Source organism: Artemia sp. Qi Xiang Cuo, chromosome 2 (assembly GCF_049724085.1).
Source record: "Artemia sp. Qi Xiang Cuo chromosome 2, ASM4972408v1, whole genome shotgun sequence".
In the NCBI taxonomy this organism is placed as follows: Eukaryota; Metazoa; Arthropoda; class Branchiopoda; order Anostraca; family Artemiidae; genus Artemia; species Artemia sp. Qi Xiang Cuo.
The window spans coordinates 43,490,563-43,495,238 of NC_142795.1; positions in this window are offsets into that span (position 1 = coordinate 43,490,563).

Consider the following 4,676-nt stretch of genomic DNA (forward strand, 5'->3'; position numbering starts at 1 on the left):
AATTTACGGTGCGATTTTTATAAGGATCAGTGGGCCTTTTTAGAGATGTTTTTGAAAAAAGGGCTTAGCTTTCGATCGGTAATTTAGTATTATAATAAATTTATTATTCTTTTAATGTTTTAATTTTTACAAAATCTTCCTTTTTATAAAGATAAGCGGCTTTTTTTTTTTTAGGGGTTTTTTTTTAAAAAATTACAGGCCAGTATTAATTTAAGGTTTTTTTTTTTTAAATATAAGTTAAACATTTTATGTATTTTTTTTAAAAATTGCGTAGCTCTCGATCGGTAATTTGGGGTTAGAATAAAATGTTAATTCCTTTAATGTATTAATTGTTACAAAAGCTTCCATTTTAGAGTTTCGGTTTGTTCCTTAATTATAGTTCGCTACCATGTACTGCTGGAAAATGTATTTCAGTGATCAGGTATATTTCAGTGATATTTTTAGATCATAGTAGCCTAATGATGCTTTTAGTCTTTAGAATAAGAAGAACCAAAACAATTTAGAATCTATTACGACGTCTTTTGTCTTCGATAAGCGCGTGGATAAAAATTCTAATTGGTATTTTTTGTTTTTAATTCAAAGAAGGTTTGGTTTAAGTTTTTTTTTAAAAGATACCCAGACAGAAAGGATGGTGCACATAGATAGGGGGTAGGGCTGGCATAATGATCCTTTTAGTGTCTAGAAGAAGAAGCAAAACAATTTAGAATCTATGCTGCTTACCTTAGTTTAAGAGCTGAAAAACATTCTAAAAAATCTAAATTTGTAACAATGAGTATTTTATTTTGATAATAACGGAAAATATAAATATTTATTTTATTGAAAAAAAAAATGTTTTAAAATAATTTAGATGCAACAAATAAAATTAATTATTTTCCTAACCCAAAATGAATTTTTTTTCATGTTTAATTTTACCCTTTTTTTTTTCAAGGTAGCGTATACGTGCAGTTCACCCCATTCTGAAAAGAAAGCAAGATATAGCGAAGGTATATTAATGCAAGCTGCAAGACCATCAATTATCAAATTCGCTGCTAGAACTACCCATGACCTGGACCACCCAATGGCCGCGAATCTTTTAATGACAGGGTCCTCTGACCCCAGTGTTAGCTCCATGCCAGCTGGAAGGAACTTGAAAAGAGAATGGACTGCTTCATATAATGCCTCAGCCCAGCCTACTGAATATTGTGAGCTTGAGCCCCTTCAAGTTTTTCCAGGAAGTTCAGATATAAAATCCCAGTCAGAATTTGTAAGTATATACATAATTTTTTTTTCTATCTCTATTTTCAAAAATAAGATAAATTTTCTCAGGCGCATAGCTTTTGATGAGTAAAACTTAAAATTTGTTTCTAAAAACTATTTCGTTTTCTTTCATTAAAAAAATTAGCGGTATATAAAGTAATTCTTATCACGAATTTATATAACAAAAAAAAACCTTACCTCTTAATTTCTAACCAAGAAGCATTCTAATGAAATAATTCCAATATTCCTTTTAAGCAAAAACTAACTATTTGAAAAAAAAAACGATTTGCTATTTCACAGTTGACAAGCACTTTTAAACTGATATTTTTCCGCTAAGCCATGTGCATGCATCCACTACTTATAAGAACGCCCATCAGTCTTTAATCCGATGTGAATTCTAAGTTGGTCTCTTGCAAAGTTGACTTTACATAGCAAGATTTCTATCTTTGATAAGCAATTGACACAGGTCAATAGGTTTTTTTAATAATTTCTAAATAAGTTTTCACAGCAAAGTCAAGAAACATTATTTGGGCGAACCCGTTTTTGGTCATTTCATTGAAACACTTAGGTGTTTTCGAGAAAGAATTTGAGGCTGTTCTATTTGAACAGTGTTGAGAAGTCCGATACCCCCAACTCGGAACGGGTATCGATCCCCCTCCCGCGACGGAAGCCCCCGGTTCCCAAGGGGCCTCCCCGGGGGGGGGGGGCTCTAAAAAAGGACGAGACTAACTTTTAATTTCACTTCAATTGTTGATATGGATGGAGAAAAAAGTTCTTCTCTCTTACAATCATTTATTTAGCCCAGGTCAACTTCAAACAAATCCGTTGGCAAAAGACATAGGAAAATACGGATTATTGAGAAGGTAGCACCATCAACCGCCGACATATGGGATTCGTGTCTATTAACTGAAGCTGAGGAGGAAGTGTTCATACAGCATAACACATCAGTCGAACACTGGTCAAATTTCAATGAGAGTTATCTTGATGAGGGTCAATAACTTAACTTTGATTTATTTTTTGTTTTTTTATTTAAAAAAAATTTTGGAATAAAAACATTAGTTTTTTTTTATCATTCTATTGTTCTAAATTACCCTTCTAGGGATAAGACCACATTTTACCGACTAAAAAAAAAATATATTTTTTAACATGTTTAGTTGAAGTTATGAAAGACATAAGGCAATGTAACTTTTTTTTCTTCTTCTTTTAATTGTTCAGGTGGTGGTGGTGTTAGTGGGACAATGACTATGAAAAATTGACAAAGTTTATTAACTATAAAAAAATGATTATTTTACATAAAAAATAAAACTTTTTTTTCCTACAGATTAAAAATATATCACCACCAGAGACAACATTGAGTGATGAAGCAAGTGAATTTACAGAACCAATGCTGTCACCACCAGCAGAGTTCAAGGATGAAGCTACACTGGTTCTAGAGAATTTGGAGTGACAAAGAGGGTTCCTTAACGATGTTTTTGGGGAAATGGCCAGCCTGGAGGACTTAAGCTGCGATATTGACATGCTTGAGGATCCGGGGTGGACAGATAGTTTCATGTGTGAATATTTAGATGATGCTACAAGTAAATTTGAACAGGGTCCTCATAACGAAATTCTATCAGAGGACAACACAGGCTGGCTGGACCAATTGTCAAAAAATACCTTGGAATATGAACTAGAAGACATGGAGCCACACCCTCTCAATCTGATTGAACAGACCGGGAGTGGTGTTATCGACAGGTGTCTGTCATCCACCACCATTCCAGTTCATGTTATGGATAGAAGTAATAATTCGAAAGAATCAGCACCTCCTGGTCTATATTTTTTTCTCTCCATCTCTGCCTTGTATCATAACGTAGTACACAGCACATCAGTTGGTGACACCTTAAACTCTCTCGGGTTGGGTGATATAATAAAAGACCAATTGACCATTTCACACTCTTATACGGATAACATTCGATCCCTTCTTGAACAAAAACGTGGGGTGTGGGGACTGGGGGTCAGTTTAAAAGCATCAATAGCACTAAAAAAATTTTTTTTAAATGAAAATACGGTTGAGTTTTATTCGAAATACTTTCACACAGCTTTTTTGGAAATACACCCGCATTTATCAATTTTGGGTTTTTTTTTTATACATGAGGCAAAGAGTATAAAAAGTAAGTGGTAAATTTAACACAAGGGGGATAGTGTATCTGTGTTTTTATTTATATACTTTTTAAATTTTAACTTGGTTTGTTTTAAACATTTTGTGTTTTTACTAGGTTGGTGGGCTGGGAAGGAGTAGAGCGTTTTAAAATATCACTCATTGTGATTTGTACGTAGGGGGATCCAACGAATCTGTTTTCATAAGAGGATACAGTTTTTCAATTATACATTTTTAATTGCAGCATAGCCCACTTAAAATAGCTTCAACTATGAAATAGTTTGACAAAATGGCAGTTAATGGTAGGGAGGGTTCAAAGTTCCCCCAAGTAGATTTTAATTGTTTAAATGATCAATATCCCGTGACACTAAAAGGAATAGATATTTTTGAGAGGGCTAATGCACATTTTAATATTGGAGTCTCGATTCTGGATTTATTAACTTAAAATTAAGGGGTTCAGCTTACAGATGAAACGGTTATATTAGGTTCAGGCCTAGCTCATTCACTTTCATAAATCATACACAGTTCGTGGCGTCTCAGCCAACCGCACACAGAGACTGCTACACGTGGTCATTTCAATCCAATTATGGATATTAGTAGGGTTTCTGGAGAGGGTACAAAGGGGCGAGGGGGGGAGTGTTTTAACTGTCCAGCATGCCTCTCAAGATTTCTCTCTGAATTAAGTTTAAAGCATCAAATGAAGCACTGTGAACGTCATGGATACCAGGCTGCAGAGACATTACATTGGGATATAGCAATTTTATACATTAAAAAATTTCAAAATACATTCCTGTAGAGCAATCCGATCAAGTTGGACTGAGAGGTTAAGCTGAAGGACGTGTGCGATCAGTCAAAATCAAATAATGTTAAAATGCATGAAGTCATAGGGGTCTCTTACGCTCCCTCGCACCGAGATTCCAATAAGATCATGCAAGTTATGGAGGTCGTGGAGATGTTGAGTAACGGTGAAGACTGCATGCACTTAGCATTGGCCAGTCTAAGCGAAAAAGTGAACGGTGCAAGTTCGTACCTTCGTTATACAAACTATCATATGCTCCTATGTCCATATGACATAGTGGCAGGTAAAAGTCGCACCCGGTGCTGAGTTGGGAAATATAATTTTGCTGTGGGGGTGGATACTTGGAGTAGAAGTAAGTTGGTCAATCAAGATAAGTCGCGGTATGAACGTACAATCGGGGGGAGTAACTTTAGAGGAGTAGCTCACTAATCATTCAGTTTAAACGTTAGACAACAATATTTCGTACCTGTTTTTATACACAATTCCAATTATGACTTAAAGTTT